The 7271-nt window shown below is 30.8% G+C and overlaps 1 non-coding gene across 1 annotated transcript; it reads left to right on the top strand.

Annotated features, from left to right (window-relative positions):
• The first annotated feature begins 2203 nt into the window (after nucleotides 1-2203).
• On the top strand, nucleotides 2204-2310 carry LOC124972709 (U6 spliceosomal RNA). The gene has a single exon (XR_007106503.1). It is a non-coding gene; the product is annotated as a U6 spliceosomal RNA (small nuclear RNA).
• Nucleotides 2311-7271: the final 4961 nt, after the last annotated feature.

Genomic DNA, 7271 nt, shown 5'->3' with positions numbered 1-7271 from the left:
TGAGAGAAGGCAAAAAAAACAAAATAATTGGGATTATGTCTGAGTCATATTACAAATCATACCAAAATAACTGAAAAAGAACTAAAGCTATTTAAATGATAAGGGATTTAGGAAATAAAATGAAACATAAAAATGCAAAAAGTCCAAAGGTGATCAGGAAAGAGACAAAAGTAACAGTATTTTTTGGTCAAAGAGAAAATAAGTCACAAGATGGTAGACTGAAATTCAAGCTTATCAATTACTTCCCATTAAAGGCAGAAATATTCAGAACTGAATAAAAATATAAATAAGACAACAATATGCTTTTATAAAACATGAACATGGATATTATTCATAAACAGACAAATAAGTTAAAAATAAAACGGTGGTCAAAGATAAAACAGGCAATTAATAGGAATGCTAGAAAACATTAATACCAGAGTAGACTTCAGGATAAAGAATATTATCAGATTTGGAGAGGTTTATTTCACAATAATAAATGAATTCATCAAGAATACGTAACAAGCTGAGTGTGGCGGCACGCAACTCTAAACCAGCTACTTGGGAGGCTGAGGAAAGATGATTACAGTTTGGAAACTAGCCTCAGCAACTTAGTGAGTCTCTGTCTCAAAATAAAATTTTAAAAAGGGCTGGGAATGTGATAAAGTGCCTTGGGTTCAATCCCTAGTGCTGGAAAAAAATCTCCATAACAATTAAAAAAAAGTAGAGCCTAATGATAGAACAAAACAGTATGTGAAATAAATCCAAAACTAAAGAGAGAAATAGGTAAATTCACAATTATAGTTGTAATTTTTAGCACTTCTCTTTCAGAATTTATAGAACAATAAAACATAAAATTAGTAAAAGTGAAAAATATTTGCATTATTATGCTAGCATCCAGTTTTACCAAATTAACATTTTATTTAACAACACACAAAAAAATTAAAGAACACTTAGTCTTTATAAGTATATATGGCTTGTTCTCCAAGTAAGACTGTATCCTGGATCACAATCTCTTTTGAAAGGGATTTAAAGTATACCAAGTCTGTTTTCTGAACAAACAGAATTTAATTGGAAAATAACAACAAAAGATATTGGAAAAATGAACAAATATTTAGCAATTAAGCAATATACTTTTATATAACCTGTGAATAAAAGAGGAAACCATGAGTAAATATAGAAACTATTTTTTAAAAACTGAAAATAAACTGAACATATCAAAATTTGTAGAAAGCAATAAAGTAGTGCTTAAAATTAAATTTATAGTTTTAAACACTGAGAAGAAATTTGAAAAATAAAATATTACCCAAACATTTTATGAAGTAGTAATAACAATTTTACACTAATTTTTCTAGAAAACATTTGTGGGAGCACCTCTGATACCAAAAACAGATGAGAAAATTATGAGACAAAATGTATAAACAATTCTACCTCACAAACACAAATATGTATAATGAACTATTAGTATAAATAATTCTGAAATATATAGTTCAATACAAAATTAATAAGATTTGTCACAAAAACCAGAGTTTATTTATCATTAAAATTTAAGAAATGCAATTTGCCATGCTATCATTAGAAACATACCAAAAATCGCATAATTATTTCAACAGTTTCAGTAAAGCATTTGGCCAAATGTAAAAATTATTAATGTAAAAAGCTTCAGCAATTTAAGGATAGAAATATTCTAAACCTGATAAAGGGTATCTATGAAAAAACAAAAACAAACACTGAACATATGTAATGCTGAAAATAACAAGTTGTATCCCTAAGATTGGGAATTGGTTGTAACTGCTTATATTTACCATTGCATTGGCAGTTCTAGCTAGTAGAGCAAGTTAAGGATAAGAAATAAAAAAAGATGAATATTTCAAAGAATTAAATGTGTACAAATCCAAAGGAAATTAAATAAAACATTCATTCTGACAAATAAGTTAATATAGCTAAGTCATGGACTACAAAGTCATTGTACAGAAATGTGCACAACAGGAAAATGAAAGTTAAAAGATTACCATTTAGAATGCATCAGAAATAAAATATTTAGAGATAAATTTAACAATTTATGCCTAAGATCACTACATAGAAATAAAAAATATTAGTAAGAGAAAAGTTAAAATACCTTAAAGAACTGAGAAAAAATGGAGGGATTTACTACTATGATCATGGAATGGAGGAGCAAATATTGTTAAGATGTGAGTTGTTTCTAAATTGATTTATAGTTTGAGTGCTTGATTCGACAGCACACATACTATAATTGAAATGATACAGAGCAGACTAGAGTGGCCTCTGTACAAGGATGACACATGGATTTGTGTAGTTTTCCATATTAATATGTCATTTGCAGGAAAATGGATGGAACTGGAGAACATTATGTTAAGAGAAATAAGCCAAACTCAGATAGTAAAGGGTTGTATGTTTTCTCTTTATATGGAAGCTAGAGAAGAAAAAGGAAAAGAAATGTGGGGGTGGGAAGAAATATCATGAAATTTGATGGGAGATCAGTAAAGTGAAGGAAAGAGACCTGAGGAACAAGGAATGGAGGGAAGGAAAACCCTGGGAAATGATATTTGCCAAATTATTATATTGTCTGCATATAGGAATATGTAACAAAAATCCCACCAATGAATATATGGAAAAAACAATTTATAGTTTCAATGCAATCTCAGTGAAAATCCTAGCATGCATTTGAAAAAATAGATATTAAGATTACTCTAAAATTTACATGGAATACAAAGAATCAATAATAGTCAAAACATACTGTAAAGAAAGATGAAACTGAAGAGCCTATTCTGAAACAATATACAACCACATTAATCAAATAGTTTAGCATTAACATAAAGATATATAAATGAATCAATAGAACCCAATAGAGACTATAGAAATAAAGCCACACTTACATACTAAATTGATTTTGCTAAAGGCATCAAAGCAATATATAGGAAAAATTATATTTTTCAATAAATTATACTGAAGCAAATGAATAAAAATTGGATTAAAGCAAACATAAACATCTACCAAGCATTACAAATAAGAGTTAAAGATGTAAATATGTGTCATATATACATGTAATGTTTTTTAACTGGTGAAGTTTTTACTTAAAAAGCAAACAGGAATACTTTCACTAAAGTCAGGTATAAACCGAAGAGTGGGAGAGCTGGGTCAAATGGTGGTTTCATTTCAAGTTTTCTTAGGAATCTCCATTCTGCTTTCCATAGTGGTTACACCAGTCTGCAGTCCTACCAGCAATGTGTGAGTGTACATTTTCCCCCACATCTTCACCAACATTTATTGTTCTTTGTATCCTTGATAATTTCCATTTTGTCAGGGGTGAAATGAAATCTTAGAGTAGTTTTGATTTGCATTTCTCTAGTTGCTAAACATGTTGAACATTTTTTCATATACTTGTTGATTGATTGTATTTCTTCTTCTGTGTAGTATCTGTTCAGTTCCTTAACCTGTGTATAGATTGGGTTATTTGGGGGGGGGGTTTGGTGGTTTTTGAGTTTTTTATATATCCTGGGGATTAGTGTTCTATCTGAGGTACATGTGGTAAAGATTTTCTTCCAATCTGTTTCTCATTATTGATTATTTCCTTTGCTAAGAATAAACTTTTTAGTTTGAGTCCATTCCATTTATTGATTCTTGATTTTACTTCTTGCACTTCAGGACTCTTGTTAAGGAAGTCAGATCCTAGGCCAACGTGATGAAAATTTGGGTCTATATTTTTTTTTATTCAGTACATTGTCTCTGTTCTAGTGTCTAACTTTTTGATCCACTTTGAGTTGAATTTGGTGCAGGGTGAGAGATAGGGGTTTGATTTCATTTTGTTTCACATGGATTTCCAGTTTTCCCAACATCATTTGTTGAATGGCTATCTTTTCTCCATTGTATGTTTTTGGTACCTTTGTCTAGTATGAGAGAACTGTATTTATGTGGGTTTGTCTCTGTATCCTCTATTCTGTACCATTAATCTACCTGTCTATTGTGGTGCCAATACCATGCCATTTTTTGTTACTATTGCTCTTAGTTTAAAGTCTGATATTGTGATGCCTCTTGCTTTACTCTTCTTGCTAAGGGTTGCTTTGACTATTCTGGGTGTGTCATTTTTCCAAATGAATTTCACGATTGCTTTTTCTAGTTCTCTGAAGAGTATCATTGGGATTTTAATAGGAATTACATTAAATCTGTATAACACTTTTGGCAGTATGGCCATTTTGACAATATTAATTCTGCCTATCCAAGAACATGGGAGATCTTCCCATCTTCTAAGGTTTTCTTTAATTTCTTTCTTTAGTGTTCTGTAGTTTTCATTGTAGAAATAATTTATGTCTTTTGTTAGACTGATTCCCAAGTGTTTTGTTTTTTTTTTAGGCTATTGTGAATGGGGTAGTTTTCCTAATTTCTCTTTCAGTAGATGTATGATTTATGGCTGTTGATTTTATAACCTACTTTTTCATTTATGAGCTCTAGAAGTTTTATGGTGGAATTTTTTGGATCTTCCAAATATAGAATCATGTTATTGGCAAATAGTGATAGTTTGAGTTCTTCTTTTCCTATTTGTATCCCTTTAATTTCTTTCTCCTGTCTAATAGCTCTGGCTAGAGTTTCAAGGATTATGTTAAATAAAAGTGATGAAAGAGGGTATACTTGTCTTGTTCCAATTCTTAGAGGGATGCTTTCAATTTTTCTCCATTTAGAATTATGTCGGCCTTGGGTTTAGCATATGTAGCTTTTATGATATTGAGGTATGTTCCTACTATCCCTATTTTTTCTGGTGTTTTGAACATGAAGGAGTATTGTATTTTGTGAAATGTTTTTTCTGCATCTATTGAGGCAATCATATGATTCTTGTTTTTAAGTCTATTAATGTGATGAATTATGGTTATTGATTTCTGTATGTTGAACCAACCTTGCATCCCTGGGATGAACCCGACTTGATTGTGGTGCACTATCTTTTTAATATGTTTTTGTATATGATTTTCCAGAATTTTATTGAGAATGTTTTGTGTCTATTTTCATCAGGGATATAGCTCTGAAGTTTTCTCTCTTTGATGTGTCTTTGTCTGGTTTTGGTATCAGTCTGATATTAACCTCAAAGAATGAGTTTGGAAGGATTCCCTCCTTTTCTACATCATGGAATACTTTGAAGAGTATTGGTGTTAATTCTTCTTTGAACATCTTGTAGAACTCAGCTGAGAATCTGTGTGGTCCTGGACTTTTCTTGGTTGTAGGCTTTTGATGGCATATTCTATTTCATTACTTGTAATAGATCTTTTAAAATTATATATGTCCTCCTGATTCAGTTTGCATAGATCATATGTCTCTAGAAATTTGTTGATGTCTTCAAGATATTCTATTTTATTGGAGTGTAAATTTTCAAAATAGTTTCTAATTATCTTCCATATTTTAGTAGTGTCTCTTGTGATATTTCCTTTTTCATCACATATTTTAGTAATTTGAGTTTTCTCTATTTTTCTCTTCAATTTTATTTGTTTTTTCAAAGAACTAACATTTTGATTTATCGATTTTTGAATTTTTTTGCTTCAATTTCATTGATTTCAGCTCTGATTTTAATTATTTTCTATTTTCTGCTTTTGGTGTTGATTTGTTCTTTTTTATCTAGGGCTTTGAGATGTAATGTTAGGTCACTTATTTGTTGACTTTTTATTCTTTTAATAAATGAGCTCAATGCAATGAACTTTCCTCTTAGCATTACTTTCATGGTGTCCCAGAGATTTTCATATGTTGTTTAACTATTCTCATTTACCTCTAAGTATTTTTTTCATCTCTGATTTCTTTTGATATCCATTCATCATTCAGTAGTATATTATTTAGTCTCCAGTTGTTAGAGTAGCTTCTATGTTTTATTCTATGGTTGATATCTAATTTCATTCCATTATGATCTGATAGGATGCAGGGTATTATCTGTTTTTTTGTATTTGCTGAGAGTCGCTTTATGGCTTAAGATATGGTTTATTTTAGAAAAGGGTCCATGTGCTGTTGAGTAGAAAGTGTATTCACTCATTGATGTATGAAATATTCCATATATGTCTGTTAAGTCTAAAATATTGATTGTATTCTTTAGTTCTAGAGTTTCTTGTTTTAGTTTTTGTTTAGAAGATCTATCCAGTAGTGAGAGAGGTGTTTTAAAGTCACCCAGTATTATTGTGTTGTGGTCTATTTGATTCTTTCCCCTTATACATAATTTGATTTTTTTTTCCTTTGTGGCCTTTAAGATTTTATCCTTATTCGCTGTGTTGTTCATTCTCATTTTAATGTGCCTTGGTGTGGGTCTGCTGTAATTTAGTACATTTGGGGTCCTGTAAGCCTCTTGTATTTGATTTTCTATCTCATTCTTTCTGTTTGGAAAATTTTCTGATATTATGTCATTGAAAAGATTGTGCATTTCTTTGCACAATCTTTTTTATCTCTGCTCCTTCATCTATCCCAATAACTCTTAAATTTGGTCTTTTCATGTTATCCCATAATTCTTGGAAGTTCTTTTCTTATGGTTTCTTATGATCTTCTCTGCATGGTCAACTTCATTTTTAAGATTATATATTGTGTCTTCATTTGCCTGAGGTTCTGTCATCCAAGTGGTCTAGTCTGTTGGTGATTTTTCTATTGAATTTATAATTTGGTTTATTGATTCCTTCATTTCGAGGATTTCTGCTTAGTTTTTTTTTTTACAATCTCTAACTCTTTATTGAAGTGATCTTTCACTTCCTATATTTTCTCTTTCATTTCTTATATTATTCTTTACTTTGCAGATAAATTTAACTATGTACATTCTAAATTCCTCTGACATTTTTTCCACTGTGCTGTCAGTGGATTTTATTATTAGAGCATTTTTGTTTGTGTGGGGTTCATTATTCCCTTGTTTTTTCATGTTGTTTTTTGTTTTCCCATCTTACAGTATGGATCTGAGGCAGCACAGATTCTACCCTGCAAATTTACTGTGTTCCTGGAGGTTTCCATTACCTCACCTTTAAGGGGGAGACCAATATCAACAGTACCCAAAGCAAACAACATATAACCACAAACCCACTAGTTCCTATTAAAACATCCACAGTTTTCTCACAAATAACACAAATGATGAGTTTGATTATTTTCTACTATATATACAGTTAATTTTCTAAAAGGGTCCACAATTTCAAATGTTGGACAAAGAGAAAACAGAAGTGGCAGAGGACATGTTGTCCATGGGGGTGGAGGAGAGAAGCCAGAAGTAAAAATCTATAGGAAGTGTGGAAGAGGAATTGATAGAGATTGGCCACCAGTGGGAGAGAAAA

Source organism: Sciurus carolinensis, chromosome X (assembly GCF_902686445.1).
Source record: "Sciurus carolinensis chromosome X, mSciCar1.2, whole genome shotgun sequence".
NCBI classification, from domain to species: Eukaryota; Metazoa; Chordata; class Mammalia; order Rodentia; family Sciuridae; genus Sciurus; species Sciurus carolinensis.
This window is presented reverse-complemented; position numbering and strand designations above follow the sequence as displayed.